Raw genomic sequence first — 18,788 nt, 5'->3', positions numbered from 1 at the left:
AAAATTTTCTAATAGTTACTGTAAAAATCCTAAAACTTTTTAATCCGACAAATTGTTTGTTCTTAAATGGATGGTGAAGAATAATTTATCCTACTTTAATAAAGAGACGTTTAATAAAAACTTGTGATATGAAACATTTTGCCTAGTGCTCAAACTAACGTGTATTGGGGAAATAGCCCCTACAAGCGATACTACAGCAGGCAGTTGCGGTGCTATCACCAGAAGTTGTGGCTGCGATAAGCGACGATGATCGAGAATCCAGATTTTTGGGCAGGAAACGGGGGAACTGAAACGTGGGAGAGTCGTGTGAAAATGTGTGTTGTGATGTGGACGTGAAGAGTGCTGAAATCGAGTTGAAGATTGAAATTTTGTGCAAGAGAAACTTTTCTGAGTTTTAAATTTAATAATAGTGCTATCGAGAAATCCGCGTCGACATATTAAATAAAGTGGAGCAAATTTGGAAATTAGAAGCTGGAAGGTACCAAATTTGAATCTGAGTTGATATTAAATATACGATGTCTCTTATCAGCGTTCGTAGCGCTATCAGTTGCGTAACTGATTAACAGTACAAGGGTCCTCAGATCGAATCCACCTGGCTGCAGATAAATTTTTGTCACTTCGTTTGTTAATTAAATATTTCTAACAGGAACCAATAACTAAGTTTTTTTAATACTTTTAATCAAAACTTTATTTTATGACAATTGTGGCTGTGGTTTTTATTTATCTGTGTTATTGTGCTATTTATTAACTATTTATTGTTGTTTTACTTATTAACTTGTTATTGCTGCTTTTACTTATTAACTATTTATTCCTGTTTTATTTATTAAATATTTATTACTGTTATTATTTATTAATCAACTGAAGTTAAGCATTTTACATAAATCAGCATCAACTATACTATTGAAAAAACGAAAAATGGTAAACCACATATTTTGTACAATAACAATAAATTTAGAGAAAGTTATCACTCAAAAAACGGAGATATTACCTGGAGATTGCCTGGGACGTAATTGTAAGGCAACGGTAAAAAACAAATTTGGAAAAAACCCAAATATTGTCCACAAAATGATAACCATGATGGCCCACATCCTGTGACTATGAGGTCTCTGGTGCTGACACCTCAACAGAAGCGCGCAGACATCGCCCGCCCGGACACCCGCGGCTGAGAGCGCCAGCACTACCCGCGTCCGACAACTCCGACCTCCGTTACCCCGGACCTTCCAGGGTCGTCTCCGAAGGATAAAACACTCCTAAATCTGAAGTGTTAACTAACACAGCAACCCTCACTGACAACGCCAGAGACACTGACAGCATTCCTAAATAACGAAAACTTAGCCCTGAAAAATGAGATATCGCAGCTGAAAACACAAATGAAATCCATACTCGACCATGCAATACAAAACGATATGCGACTATCCCAGTACACGATGAAGTTTTCCCTCTGCGCTCGACTCCTCCCACCTCGAACAAAGACATCGGAACCTGCTATAACCACCGTTGAACATCGAACCACCCAAACTGAGATCATGACACGTGTAGCTGATGACAAGACGCCGGCTAAGGAAACTATTAAAATGCTGGAGGAAGAAGTAACGAGATTGAAAGCGACCTTGCGAAAGGTGCATCATCCTCAAGGAAGAAGCATCCAATATGATATCGGCAATCAAGGCTCTTGAAGAACAGTCTAAAAACTGTACAAAAACCCCTCCATATTGACCAAACCAAGCCCCACCTTGTCGAATATCCATACACCTCCCATAACAAACCCTCCAGAGCCACAAACTGATGAGGAGACTGTTCTCAGGGAGAATAAATCCGTGTCCTCTCAGAAAAAAATAAATAACAACAAAAAACGAAGAAAGAAAAATAAGAAAAAACATGAATATAGTAAGCATGTGACAGCTGAAAAACAAAGCCCAATACAAATCCCCTTCCATGGAGTCACCATATTGGGTGATAGTCACACCCGACATATCGCCAGGTCTTGTCGTAAGCTTACAGGTCCAGGGAACGAAAGTGAGTGGTGTCTGTAAACCCGGAGCCGGCCTGCTGCACATCGTCTCGCCATCGAACATCCCACCATCTGCGAAACCACTGCTATTTCCTCATAGCGGGCACCAATGATGTTGCAGCGGGGAAGGAGGAGATAATTTACAAATACATGGAGGGAAATCCTTCAACAACTTAGCTCATCCTCCAAAGTGCTAGTAGCTACCCTTCCCCACCGCCATGACTTAGCTCTCCTGACAACGCAACAAACAGGACGATCAGGATGGTGAATGGCTACATAACGGAACTCTGCAATCGGCATAAGGATGTAAGGGTACTGGAGGTGAACTGCATCCGACGTCCTAACTTTACTGCCCACGGCATGCACCTGAGAATTGTGCGGCAAGAGGGTTTCTGGCACGACTGATTGCGGGGGAGACTGGCCGACTTTGGTTCCTGTGAGAACCATCAACAACTGAACTCGGCGGCACCTTCTCCAGCGGCAGTGCAGCCTGTGGAGCCGATGACTGTTGTGTCCACTCCCTCGAGACCAGTTCCTCTGCCTGAGACGCCAGGACCAGCTCCTTCGAGACTCGGCGCTGGTGTCAACTCCCAGCATGCGCGATGACACGTACTTGCAACAAGACCTATGCCGAGGCCGTCACCAGCTGTTCACCTGCCACTTCATCTCCTGTGAATTCTGATAAAAGCTGATTGTGTTTTTTTTAGGGACCCCACAGACGGCCGACGAGCAAAATTGACTGACGCTACCCAACAAATACAGACGAATTCCAAATTTCTCAATCAGTTCAAATCCGACTGCTTCAACCAAAATGCCCAATCTGCCACTAACAAGCTTGACGAAATTCAATTAATGTGTGAAGAAACGAAAACAGATGTACTTGTTGTAACTGAGAACGGTTTTAATGACAAGAACATCGACCAATGCCAAATTCCAAATTTCACATTGGCTAATGCGTATTGCCGACAACTTTCCAAAGGAGGAGGAGTCGCCATTTTTTTGTCAAAAAAATTATTCTTTTTCTCCCTTCTCACTTGTCAAAACTATAGAAAAAGACTTTGAAGCAGTTGGGATAAAATTCAATTCGAACAGATCAAAAATTTTACCGTCATCGGAATCTACAGGTCTCCCAATGGCAATGAGGAAAATTTCTTCACAAATTTTGAAGCCCTGCTGGATGGATTTAAACTAACCCATGAACAGGGTTATATCCTAATGGGCGATTTTAACATTAATGCGATGGACACTAATCACCCTTTCCACCAAACGATTTGTCGACTTGTTAAGATCATTCAACCTTGAGTTGTTGGTCAAAAACGCCAACGCGTGTGACACAGTCTACACAGTCGACAATCGACAATATCATATCTAATCTTCCAAGTGTCGCAGTGTCCCGTGGTCAATACAGCTATCTCGGACCACAATGGCCAAGAGGCTATTATTAGTGGAGTAAAAATCGAGAGGGAGCCCAAAATCACTAAAACAATAAGAGACTTAAGGCCAGGAAACATCGCTCTCCTCAACACTTCCCTTTCCAAAGAAGATTGGAAATTCCAAGAATCAAGTCTTTCGGTAGAACAGCATTTTAAAATGTTTAGTGATACACTAAACTTTCATGTTAACATGTACTGTCCTCTCAAAACCATACAAGTTTGTCCCAAAACGGTAAACAACAAATGGATCACTAAAGGAATTTTAATTTCTAGAGAAAAACTAAAGTATTTCTCAGAAATTCAGAAAACATCACACAATGAAGAATTCAAACGATTTTTCCGAAATTATAAACTAATTTACAGAAAAGTGATCCAGGCGGCAAAGGCATATGATGTTTCTAAATCAATTATATTGTCAAAAAATAATTCTAAAACTGCTTGGAACATCATCAACAATAAAAACAAATCATGCAACAATCAAATCAAATTAAAAAATGGTGACAGACTTGTGGAGGACGCGGTTGAGGTTGCGAATAGGCTTAACAGATTCTTTGGATCTGTTGCTTATGAGCAAGGCCCTTGCCCATCACCGCCACAAGGAATCCCAAGACGGAGACAGTGTCCAGTAGCCTCCATGGCACTGGCACCTGTCGTTGAGGAAGAGCTTGAAAAAATAATTCAGCAGCTCCCAGCCAAAAAATCAAATGATTTAAATTTAATGTCGATGTGGCTAATAAAAACATGTTCAAAGCATATTGTGAAACCTTTAACCCAATTAGTAAATTTCTCTTTTGAACAAGGAGTTTTCCCCTCACTCCTAAAAACCGCGAAAGTGAGCCCGATTTTTAAGAAAGATGATCCCCACTCCCCACACAATTACCGGCCTGTCTAAATTTTGCCAGTTTTGAGCAAAATATTCGAAAAACTTTTCTTGTTAAGAATGCTTCAATTTTTAAATAAGCACAACCAGCTATCTGAAGACCAGTTTGGCTTCAGGAAGGGTAAGTCGACAATAGACGCAATTGTACGTCTAGTCGATATGGTTGTAGAGGGGCTAGAACGTCGGGATCCCACATTGCGTGTGTTCCTAGACTTATCGAAAGCATTCGACTGCGTTGACCATGTTACAATGCTTGACAAACTTGAATCTCATGGCATCCGAGGCGTGCCTCTCCAGTGGCTCAGGTCATTTTTAAGCCACAGAACCCAAATTGTCCAAATCGCAAACAAATTATCTGAACCAATTCACCTGAGCTATGGTGTCCCACAGGGCTCAATTCTCAGTCCAATTCTCTTCCTGATCTATGTCAATGACGTAGGTTCATCACTTCTGCACGGAAAACTTGTGCAGTATGCTGATGACACGACTCTCTGTTTCACAAGCAAATCAAAATTGATTCTGGAACAGCAAAGTTTTGTTGAGATCAACAACTGCGTCCAACATTTCAACAGCCTCAATCTTAAGACAAATTCTGCAAAATCTAATTTTCTAAATTTTGCTTTGCGATCAGTAGACAGGCATGACGAGCCAGCTGTTATGTTGGCTGACACAATGCGGGAAGAAGTCTACTGCTCGAAATTCCTGGGAATATACCTAGATCGAGGGTTGACTTGGAATAATCACATCGATCACGTTTGCTCCAAATTGGCTTCAGGCATTTATGTTTTGAGGTCTCTAGCCAAATACTGCCCTATTCAGGTTCTAATGATGGCGTATTTTGGCTTGATTTACCCTCATCTCACTTACGGGTTGGTGTTGTGGGGAGCTTGTGCAAACAATCAATTTATGAGAGTGTTCAAGCTGCAAAAACAAGCGATCCGCATTATCGCTCTGTTGAAATTTAGAGAGTCGTGCAAGGAAGCCTTCAAAAATCTACAACTGTTGACGCTGCCCAGTCTCTACATCTTGGAAACTACTCTGTTTTGTATGTCTAAATGTACCATGACGAATGGCCGGGACATACATGCGTATGAGACTAGAGGCAGAGATAGCTACCGAACTGGTAGGCACAGAACGGTGGTTTATGAACGCTTGCCTTCACAGGCAGGTGTTCATTTCGTCAACAAATTACCAAATTCAATAAAAAACGCTCCAACGCCCAAGGTGTTAAAGACTTGTTTGAAACGCTTTTTAGTGTCACAAGCATTTTATAATGTAGACGAGTTTTTAGCATTTGATTGGGAGATCACCAATTAAAAAGACTGACTGAATCCGTCGCTGGAAGTGGGAATCATTGGCGAATGAACTGATGTATGTAAATTTGTAAATTGTATGTCTGAATGAGATCTATTGTGGGGTGTATGACAAAATTCTAGCAAGTAAAAAGTTGACTTTTGCCATGCATTATAGAATGTTCCGGCAATAAAAATCTGATTTGATTTGATTTGATATTGAGGAGTTGGGTCGGCAACGCATAAGAAAGAAATAAGGTGTAGAAAGAAAATATTCTTGAAACCTGCCTGATGACGATTGAAATACGATTATTTCTGCTAGTTTGGAAACTACAGCCCACATAGGTAGCTAAAGCCAACCATAATTACCTAGTTATAGCAATATTAAATCATAGTCTATCGCTCGTGTCTGAGCAATCTTTACAACTTACAACAGATAAGGCAACAACCATTAATTTAGAATAAGATTAACCTCATAGACTTGGCTGTACAATCTAATATTTAGTGCGCTTCGGAATTAATATTATTTACCAGTATACATTTTTGTTAACTATTATCTTTTACGATGCTAAAAATTACCATATCTAATTTTCCTGTAGAATTTCTTGCCTGTTCTACAGTTACAAATTAGAACAAGCACGTGCATTATAAATAGTATTTTTGAGATTAGGCTAGAGGCCTCTTTCCATTGGTGACAATATAATACAAGAATATGTAGTAGGCCTATAAATTATTGATTTACAGCTCGGTTTCATATTGCATGTTACTATTCTTCATGCGGTCTACCCCCGTAGGCATACCTTTATGCTAGTTGCGGATCGTTAAGCACATCCCGTATTTTCCCATTCCGTGATACTTGTATAAGGATTTACAGTAGTTGGAAGTTATACAGCAGTTGGTGGGTTTATAATTCTGGTTGTTGGAACACCAGCAGTGTGCATGTGCTATGTTTTGACTACGTCGGCAGTAGATTTGACAAAATCCCTGAACACCTTATCAACTTTTCATCTAGGAGCCCAACTATCTGGCTACGGAGCAAATAACTTGGTGGAACTGTCTTGCGCCTGGGGGAACACAAGGACAAAATGGGCAGGTGCGCAGGTGCTGAGACGATTAGTCAACCCTACCCCCTTACACTTACGAGTATAAGAAGGTTGTGACATTGATCATAATCCGTATGGTGCTAAAATGGGTTATTGTTGCTTATTTGAGAGCCACAACCTGAAAGCAGACAATATATGTATCATAATCGTTTATGTTCTTTTTACGTTGGTTTTGTCTGAACGTTTGATCCTGGAATTAACTAGGCCATTGTAGGCTGAGTCCTCTGAGCAGGAACATTCCTTGTAAATCACTATAATTGATATCATAACTATATCGTATATACATATTTGTATATATAAATTTAACACAAACATCTAACAGAAATTTTGAATGGTGAGTTTAAAGATGGTGATTTATTTGAAATGTTGGGTGAAAAAATATACATTATTTTTAATACATTAAACCCGAAAAATAAAACATAATTTAAAAATTGTTCAAAGAAAATATTTATAGTTTTAATTATTTTGTATTAACAAAGAACATATACATTTTTAATAGTAATATCTTGATAACATCTCTATGATTTTCCTGTAACAATAATGTTATGAGTATACAATTTACAGCCTAGTAATATCATTATAGTGATTATAATCAATGTTAGATTCACGATGTACACCACATTAGTCTTAGCTAAACTTATCTAATTCATATATCTTTGCACTCCACAGACCCTTCTAAAAAATATGTAGTCAAAACTAGTTTTGCTTGGCTTTGATAATTGCAGATTTATAAGAAAAGCATTATTTCCTCTAATACTACTTACTGCGTTATCAACATTGCCTATAAAATACTCAGAACTTTTAACTATTGATAGATGATGCCATCTAATACATTGGTATAGCTTCCACGATTTTTAACAGGTAATTTCTAGAAATGAAACACAAGTATTAATTTTCGCCAAAATGAAATTGAGTAAACAAAATTTTAACTACTTTAAATTGTACGCAATTTGTATAATAGTCTAAAATCAAAGGTAAAAGATATATTATTACTATACACAATTATTTACAAGATGTAAGAGAGAGAATTATTTCATATAATGCTGTACTATAATGTAATGTAATTAACTTTCTTATTTCATGTGCAAGACTCAAGATTTCATTCAACTTTTCATCAATCTCGTTGGTTGCGAGAGGTCGTCATCTAAAAGGAAAATTCATTAAGATAATGTGGGGTAATTAAAAAGTATGACTGGGACCTTTTTAGTTTAAAATTGTAGAATTGAAGATACTTTTATTTTTACTCTCAATTAAGTACGATTAATAGATTTTTATTTTTGGCAAAAATTCATGTATGCGTTATTGAAATCCTTGCGTAGTTTGTAAACAAATTTTTTCAATGATTTATTTGAAACTGTATCTAATCTTCATACCTGTCCAAAATCGTCATTAAAGTTTGTGGAAGAAAGGATTCCATAAGGGTGCACAGATATATGATGGAACTAGAAAATTAATTTGCTTAATTTTTCATATTACAACTTCCCATCATGATTATATCTTGTCTTTGTCTGGTACTTATAATTTATTATCCTTTTCCAACTTCTGGAAACAGTTTGATCGCAGTAAATGTAAACTACCTCTCCGCAAATGTGCAGGACCATCCTCATACACAATTATACAAAGAATGCAGTTATATATATAATATATAATTATAAAAATCAACTGTTCCAACAAGATTGAATAAGAAAAATTTCACGTCAGCTGGACTTTGTCAAATGTTATGCACTGTGTTTACATTTATGTTTTATTAATTTTTGTTTACATGTTATAGTTCTGTGTTCATTTTTATTTAAAACTTCCTGAAGACGGGGGTATTAAATCCCCCGAAATATAGAAGTGAAAAATAGTTCTTTTCTTTTCTTCTATTCAACACAGTGATTAGTAAGTAAGCCATTTGGCAGATACGAAAATCGACCAACAAAAGCCTGCTGGTAACTCTTCTTTATACTCTTTATATTTTTGTTCTCTTTCTTTTTTACTTTTTTCCTTAAAATGATTTCACAGCCTAGCAAAAAACGTTTGATGAAACAATTTAAATACCATTCTTTTAAAATTGTTAACGTAAATTGTCACATTATGTTTCTTAGTGTACTTTTGTCTTTTGGTTTGACACCTCGTGGATTAAGTCCGAAGTTTCCTTTCTCTGGACTACCACCATCTATGCATGAAGATGTTGAAATTCTTGCAGTAAAAACTAGCTTTGACCTGTCAAATCTAGTACTTATTTCATATAAAAAATTAGCTAAAGAACATGGTAATTCATTGAAGAATATCTATGATTTATTATTGTCTCTTTACAATAGTGAAGAACTTAAAACCGATATAAATAACATAATAAAAAAAACTACAAAGTTTTATGACAAACAAAACAGAAAAACTCAAATGTAAACTTTTACGTATCTGTAAAGAAAACATAGAATTAGGAAATGAAATACCAACAAAATGGAAATATATGTCACAATTTGATTTAAATAATGAAATGTCACAAACTGAATCGGAATCTTTTAACTACGAACAACCACAAATTAAGTCATCTAATCTCAACGATGAGCAGCAAGCGAATGTACAAAAATCTCAATTAATTGTAAACCTTTCAAGTTATGCTCCAAAAAAGGCAGAACTGGAAGTTCTTTCAAAAGGTCTTACTTTTTGTCCGACCCCTCAATTTAATCAAATTAATTTATTGAATGATGCTCTAGCATTTGCTAGAGATGTAAGAATAAAATACTTCTTCAGTAAACAGCAAGAAACATTAAACTCTGATATTATTCCATGTTTAGAAAAATTCAAAACAAAATCAAGTTGGGAACCTCCTCCACTACCTCCGGATCACCCTGTTGAACAGTTTATCAACCTAGTTCTGTTTAATTTATCCAACCCTGAATTTAAAAAGTCATTAAATACAAAGGAAAACCTCAGTCCACACCAATTTAAAGCAATAAAGTCATTAAAAAATAACACAGACATCATCATTCTACCTGCCGATAAAGGGAACAAAATTGTTATTCAAAATTTAGAAGATTATATTAAAGAAGCACAAAAGCAATTGTCAGACCATGATACATATCAAACTTTAGATGAAGACCCAACCGTTAAATTTAATGATAAAATCAAAGAATATTTGGAGGAAAATGGTCCAGAACAAGATATTTCTTCAAAAAACATTGCATTACTTTCACCAATAAAACCTCGCACCCCCATTTTTTATACACTCCCCAAAATTCATAAGAGTATCCAAAATCCACCTGGGAGACCCATTGTATCCAGTTACGGGTCACCGACTGAAAGGATATCCTCTTTTGTTGATGATCAGTTGCAACCACATGTAAAATCTCTTCCATCATATGTAAAAAATTCATTGCATTTCATCGATCAAATTTCCTGTATCAACCAACCATTACCTGATGACTCTATTTTAGTAACAGTGGATGTTAATTCCCTTTACACTAACATCCCACATGAAGATGGAGTAAAAGCAGCAGAATATTTTTTAAATTCACGACCAAATAATACTAAACCTACAACACAATTTATTATCACGTTAATCAGAATGATACTTACAATGAACAATTTTAAATTCAATAACCAAAATTATATACAAACTTCTGGTACTGCAATGGGAACTAGAATGGCCCCATCTTACGCAAGTCTATTTATGGGCTTATTTGAAAAAGAATTTTTAGATACACAACGCTTAATACCTTTGAAATGGCTACGTTATATAGACGATGTTTTTTCCATCTGGGATCATGGAGTCGATTCATTGACACAATTTCTTAATGATCTTCAAGATTTCTCTTCTTTAAAATTTTCATGGATATATTCTAAATCTAAAATCACGTTTCTAGATTTAGATGTTTTTATTGAATCTGGATTTCTCCAAACTAAATTACACATAAAAGAGACTAACACCATGAATTACCTACATTTCTCCAGCTGTCACCCAATGTACGTCAAAAAATCCATTCCAAAAAGTTTGTCAGTAAGAGCAAAGAAACTATGCAGCAGCCAATCTGATTTCTTAAACTACATTGAAAAATTGGGTAAAACCTTCAAAGATTTGGATTACCCCGAAAAAATTGTCAAAAATCAAATTAATAAACCGAAATGTCCAAAAAATTCATATGATTATTCAAAAGAACCTAAATTTATTACTCAATTCTTCCCTGGTCTACACAAAATTAATTCTATTATAAAAATTGGATTTAATTTACTTCAAAGTTCCCCTGACACTTCAAAATTTATTTCAAAAGCACCTCGAGTAATTTTTAGAAGACCTCCAAATTTGAAAAACAAGCTTGTTAACACACTAGTTCCAAAATCTATCAACTATACAAGAAATGGATGTGATCCATGTAAAAAATCACGATGTGGAACATGGAAAATTATGACTTCTTCAAGAGAATTCAATAGCAGCAGTACCGGAATGACCTATCCTATAATTGGCAAAATTGACTGTAATTCAAAAAATGTAATATACCAAATTAATTGTAAATTTTGCTCCAAACAATATATTGGCCAAACATCGAACCATTTGAGAATCCGTATGACAGGGCATAGGTTTGACATATTCCATAAAGATGAAGATAAACCATTGGCAAGACATTGTCTAGAACACAAACAAGACAAAATTGAAGAGTGTTTTAAATTAAAAGGAATACACCAACTACCACAATGCCCTGATGAAAACTACAACAGATTAAAATTAAAGCACATGGAGCAAGCTGATCAAATTATGTTGAAGACAAAAAATCCATTTGGTCTAAATTTAAGGTAACTTTTTAAATAATTTTAAAACATTCAAAATTCGCCATAAATTACAAGTTGCATTTTACCCTTTATAAAAATCAACTGTTCCAACAAGATTGAATTAGAAAAATTTCACGTCAGCTGGACTTTGTCAAATGTTATGCACTGTGTTTACATTTATGTTTTATTAATTTTTGTTTACATGTTATAGTTCTGTGTTCATTTTTATTTAAAACTTCCTGAAGACGGGGGTATTAAATCCCCCGAAATATAGAAGTGAAAAATAGTTCTTTTCTTTTCTTCTATTCAACACAGTGATTAGTATATATATATATATATATATATATATATATATATATATATATATATATATACTGAATTATTGATATTGCAGGTTATGTTGACATTCGACGCCTTTATAATTGAATAAAAAGCGTATTTTCAGAAGTGAGGTGAGCGCCACTCGAAAGATTGGCTTTTAGCAGGTGCCACAAGTAAAGCATGAATTAGGAAGGATAGGGTTTCCTTACTTTGGACTCATACATTTTTACCACCTTTTGTCATGTTTAAACAGAAAGTTTGTAAATATTTAGTTTCACAACCCTCCGGATATTTGTCTTGGAGCTTGGCCGTAAATCTTACTAGGTCTTATTTAGATGAGTTTTACTTTACCTTTACCAACTTTACCATGAGTTGTTTTATAAAAGAGGTGTACTTTGATTAATGATTTTTTAAATACATTAATTACTTAACCCCACTGAGATTTTATAGTATATTGTGTGTACATCATAAGCTGAGAACATGTATATATCCTTATCCTTGAAGACAACTCTATACCATATGCTATCTTTACACAAAAATAAACAACATTGTTTTGAGGTTTTAGCCATATTAATATTTTATGCACAAAAGCCTTTTATTTTCTGTATTGAAAAGAATTTAAACAAAATAAAGGAAATAGTTATTCTAAGGATATACATATGCCTCCTTTATCAAGAAGTATATCTAATATTAAGTTTTATGAATGATTTCATTCATTTTATATTTAATATAAAATTATCACTGTCTCAAAATGTGTATACATGCTCTAGAATTAAACGCATTTTATCCTGGGCAACATATTTTTATGTGAAATTTTCTATGATTTGATGGAATACCTTCAATAATTTCAGTAATACTATTTTAGACCAATGTGGACCTGCCCCGAAGTCAGTCCGTAGCTTTCTTAGTAAATGCACTTATGATGTAATACGATGGAAACGTATGTTATTTATGAATTAACAGTAGAAATATATCACGTATATCATTTACTTATGTTTCAGTGTTTATGGTTAAGATAAAACAACACAAATAATAAAAATTGAATATATATCATAAGCAAACTATCTGCCATCAGCTCTTATGTCGGATATTTTGAAGTGTCGGCAAATATTTTATTTTATAAATACATATTTAAAAGACCATCTGGTTCCCTGCATTTATCATATTGACTGGTGTACGTTTTTTTTAATTTTTACGTTTACTACATTTAAATTAGTTTATAAATGAAAACTCCTTTTAGTTAGACGCAAATGTTTTATCTTTATTTTGGATTTAAAAGCGTCTCCTTCCGGCGTTTTTACTCCACTGCGTGTATAAAGGATAGAATGAAAAATCTTTACTTCTGGCTGAGTTTTACTTTCTAATAAACAAACAAACATTTGTGCTAAATATCTTCACTGCACGTCAAACTGTTTACGAGGTAATATGTAGACAAACCTACTCGGACATACACCAAAGACATAACTTTAAAAACGGGCCCGATTTAATAATATTATTTACGATTAGCTCCCTAAAAGTAAATATATGCATAATTTGTAGGCCAACTGGCTGTGTGCCCTTGAATGTACATTTCTGTATTGGTTTTTTAAAGAAAGAGTATCTCTTAACCTGATAAAAAACAGCATATGCCCTTGCTTCCTGATCCTTGTTTGCTCTATCATTCTATTTCCTCGATTCAGTAGAGTAACTATATCAATATTTATTAATAAGTATAGATATTATCTTATCTGTATCGTGCCACTAGAGAGTTGTCTGCCAGCTGGCGTAGTGGAAGGTTGTTTTCCTTGTAGCTACTGCACTGTGTTTCGTTATGAGTGATAGCTGTATTATTTGTAGTGATCCAGTTCCATCTGATGATGAATTTGCGCTTTGCTTCATTAATAAATGTAAGTTACACTTTGATTGTGCTGGCATATCAGAAAATACTTGGGTTACTATAGGAACTGCTAGACAGAAAAGCTGGAAATGTAAAGTTTGTAGAAGTAAACCTGTGGCTTCTGAAGCAATGAGTAAAATGCATGAGGAATTTTGCAAAAATGCAAGAAACAATTAAGGAACAATTCAGTATCCACAGTGAAAAGATTAATGAAAAGTAAATGAACTTGTGAACAAAGTGAATGTGTTGAATTTGTTTCTGAGAAAATTCATTAATTTGAACAACGCATCTTTGTTTATGATAGTAGAGTAAAAGATTTAGAAAAATCGAATGAATCTCTTATTGCTCAAAATCGGGAACTGCAAAATAAGTTGACATTGTTGCAAGAGCAGTTTGATCGTCTTGATCAGTATAATCGTAACCGAAACATTCAGATTGGCGGTGTGCCTTATGATGACAGAGAGGCGGTTTCTACTATTATCTCGAAACTGGGTGAAATTATCGGAGAACCTGTTAATTATGAGGTAGATATTCAAGCGGCTCATCGGATTCCAACTCACAGAAAATCTGGAATAAAACCTATTGTCGTGCAGTTCTCGAGTAGGCAAAAGAGAGACAGTTTTTTGAAGAACGCAAAGCAAAAGAAAATTAAGTCCACCCAGGTTATAAACTCAGCCCCTGACGCATATATCTATATAAATTAACACCTTACCCCACGCAACAACGAATTACTTTACAAGGCAAAGCAATTAAAGGAGAAAGGATTTAAATATGTATGGCCCAAAGAGGGGAAAATTTTTGCCAGAAAATCTGATTCCCCGAATCACAAAACTATATGGATAAAATCTAACATTAAGCTGGAAAAAATCCTGAAGACATTGGAGGGTTGAAATGACTGTTTTAAATATTTTTATTAGTACAATGTTTGTCTGTGTGTATGTCAAATAATGTAAGTTTCAAGCGAACCAAGTTACATATTTTCCATTTAAACATTAGAAGTTTGAGGAAACATTATGATGAGTTTTATGTATATTTATTAAATCAAGAAAAGCAATATGATATAATAATATTATCTGAAATATGGATTAAACGCGGTGAAGAGGAACAATACCAACTACCAGGATATTACATGCTGGTTCAGCCCAGACCAGACAACCAGGCTGGTGGCATTGCTGTGTACCTGACCTCTGGACTGCAACACTCTTATCAGTTGCTATTGCTGCCCACTGCTGAAATTATTCACATTTCCTTCAAAGTTGAAAATGAAGATAAACTTTCTTACAAAATATCGTTATATGCTATTTATAGGTGTTGTAAATTTACCTAAAATGCATTTAAAGTAGATTTTGAAAATATACTGCAGAATTCATGTGATCCAACCTTAATTATTGGAGACTTAAACATATTTACAATAAAAAATACAGGTTCTGGTAAAAATTATTTAAGTTTAGTTTCTGCTTATGGATTTAAAAATTGTATTAACCTTCCTACAATAATTAGTAATAACTCTGTAAGCTGCCTTGATCATATTTTAATTAGAAATTCTAAGAATATACATTTTGATTGTAGTGTTCTAAATCTGATTATAAGTGATCATTTTGCTGTAACTGTTGAGTTATCTGCTCACACTAATATCCATAAGGAAGCCAATAATGATACTGTTCCGTATTATAGAGTTGTTGATGAGGGAGTAATGCGCAGACAACTATGCTCGGCTGATTGGGAAACAGTTTATTTTACTGATGATGTAAACGAATGTGTAAAGAATTTTTATGGCATTTATAACTCTTGTCTCGAAAAATCATATAGATTGAAAAAGATAAACAGTAAAAATAGAAAGCGTAAACCGTGGGTAACTAATGCATTAGTTTCACTAATAAATAGGAAGAACACATTGTTTAAAATGTTTTCTATGAATAGATTGGATCAAAACATTAAAACAGAGTATACTAGTTTATCTAAGCTTGTAACAAAAAGAATCAGGGAGGCAAAAATAAATTATTATTCTTCCATCATAGAGAGAAATAATGGTGATAGTAAAAAGTACTGGTCTGTTGTAAGGGACATAATGAAAAAAAGAAAGCATGAAATGAAAAAAGTCAATGTTAACAATTTAATTTTGCCTGCTCATGAAAATGAGATTCTTATTAGCAATTATGTTAACAATTATTTTGTAAATATAGTGAATGATTTAAGATATGAGTCTTTTGGGTGTGACATGTTTATTATTGAGAGTCATTTAGATAGTGTTGTTTACTTTGATAAGTTCACCATAGGTATTAACGATGTGCTTAGGATAGTCTCCAGTATGAAAAATACAAAAAGTTCTGGTCTCGATGGTATAAATATATCATCAATAAAGAATAATATTGATACATTAGCACCAGTCCTTACAGCCATTTATGACAAATCATTGAAACAGGGTGTCTTTCCCACAAGCTTCAAAGACGCAGTTGTGGTGCCTGTTTTTAAGTCAGGTGATGATATGCTCGTCTCGTCATATCGGCCAATCTCCCTTATAAACACTATTGCTAAAATATTTGAGGTATTTATTAAGGAGGAGCTTTTAAAATATTTGTTAAACCAAAGCATTTTTTCACCACAGAAATATGGGTTTTTGCCTAATCGTGGTACTGATTTGGCAATTGAGGAACATATATGTGAAATAGCATCATTAGTTGATCGTAGTAGGTGTACTTTAGCTGTATACTTGGATTTTAAGAAAGCGTTTGACGTTGTAGATATTGATATATTATTAAAAAAAAATAAGAGATATGTAATAGGTGGCCTTGCATATAAATTACTAGAATCCTTTTGCAAAAACAGAAGACAAACAGTCAAAATAAACAATACATATAGTGAGTTATTGCACATTAGGTATGTGTTGCTCAAGGTGGGGTGGCAGGTCCGTTAATGTTTTTGATGTATATCAATGATTTGTTGAGTATTCCATTGAATTCTTCTATATTTGCCTATGCAGACGATATTGCTATTGTGTGTTCAGCTGTGAACCGCTATGCCCTTAAAGCTAAAATAAATAGAGATCTAGAGGTTATTTCAAATTGGTTAATATTAAACAGGCTTTTGATCAATAATTAAAAATCTAAATGTATTTTGTTCACTGGTTCTTCATGCGATGTAGATAATCTCACGTTAGAATTTCAATTAGTCTGTCACAATCATCAATGCTTGCTCAATGGTACATGTGAAAATATTGGATTTGTTGACTCAGTTAAGTATTTAGGCGTTTTTATTGATAGTAAGTTAAAGTGGAATAGACATGTGGAGTACTTGGAATCAAAACTCAAAAAAATCAATTATGCTTTATATTATATAAGGAACTTTTTAAGGAAGGAGCATTTAAATGCCCTTTACAGATCTTGGTTCGAAAGTACAGCTCGTTATAGCATCATTCATTATGGGGGGACTTACCCTATAGTATTAAAATCAATTGTAATGATACAAAGGTTTGCAATAAGAACTATCCATTTTATAAAAAAATCAGTGAGTATGCCTTATTTATTTTCGCAGAATGACTATCTTACAATTGATCAGTTGTATTTGTTGACTGGTTTGTTGCATACACATAATTTTTTTAGCAAATATAGTTTGAAACAATTTAATGCTCCTACGCGAACTTCGCGATTCATTACTATTTCAACGCCCAATTTCAGAAAAGGATTTTGTAGAAGACAGTTTTGTTTTGTTGGAAAAGAAAATTTCAATAACATTATTGTACACTTTGGTAACGACATTTTAAATGAGAGGAAACCTCGTTTTAAAATGAAAGTTAAGAGCGCAATTCTCAAAAACGAAATTAATGTATAGTAATGGTATTAGTCTGCATCTCAGAAGCATAGCTTATATATTTTGTGTATTGACAAAATTTCATAATTAGTAAATCGTTGTAAACTTTGTTCGTATTAAAAATATATTTATTGAATTGTTAATTATATATGGTTTATTGTTGATATTTCTGTTAGAATTTGTTGTATATTGTTGTTGATCTGTTAGTTGTTTTCTGTATATTATTGTTGGTTTGTATTTGTTTATTTATTGCAGATGTTTTTGTTAGATGTAGTTTAAAAAAATGTATTGTTGATTTTTAATAGTAGTTTATTTATTTATTGTTGATATTTTTGTGAAAATTAGTAGTTAAATAATTTGCCACGGAATTTACTGTTCAGATACGTGTTCTGTTTGATATAGAAAATGCATGTTGTAACTTTATTAAAAGTTAAAAGAGTTGATAAATGACGAACTAATAATTATTACAAGACTGGCTGACAACTAATATTGTATGTCGTAATTAATTTTGTTTCGTATGTTAATAGTATTTCCTCGCGAGCTCTGTGAGCTCTTGGAATGTTTAAAAGTATTGGGAACTTTCTTTAAATAAAGCATTTGTCTACTGTCTACTGTCTACTAATCAGTGAAAAATGGACGCAATTTCCCCGACAGGAAACCAATTTTGAGCAACGTACATATCCACATTAACAAAAAGATTCGTTTCGTAAACATCGAAAATGGTCCAGAATAAACTAATAATTGATAGTTCATCATTTTTTTTTCATTTATAAATATTATGGTACTAGTTGGCATTATTATTTGAACCACACAACGACAGCTGACATTTATTAATCCAAATACGAAATAGAGTGACTGTGTATAGAAAGATAACTCTGTGACTCAATCAGGTGTAAAATATACCGGCTATTATTAAAATAAATAAAATTTCTTCGAATACATTTTAATATTGTTTGTGGGTGATATTTTGAAATAAAAAATGTATGTATTTGACTATGTTATCTAAGTAATGTACATGCCAAGTCTCGTCCGAATCTGTGCACTGAGTTTTTGTAATTAAGTATCAAAAATCTAAACATCTTCATAAAATTTTGTATTTCAAGGGCCACAGGTAAAAACGATCATAATGTTTTACACCAAAGTTTTCAATAATACGTTTTTTTAGTTTGAAATCGATTAAGTAACTTAACAATATAAATACAATATTTCTTGAACCTTTTTATGTTGTAATACAATATTTACTAAAAATTCACAAATAAAAATAATAAATGAACAAGATAAATTAATACCAAAATAATATAATGTCAGAACCTTCA

Source organism: Homalodisca vitripennis, chromosome X, assembly GCF_021130785.1.
Source record: "Homalodisca vitripennis isolate AUS2020 chromosome X, UT_GWSS_2.1, whole genome shotgun sequence".
Classification (NCBI taxonomy): domain Eukaryota; kingdom Metazoa; phylum Arthropoda; class Insecta; order Hemiptera; family Cicadellidae; genus Homalodisca; species Homalodisca vitripennis.
Note: the sequence above shows the minus strand (reverse complement) of the source record.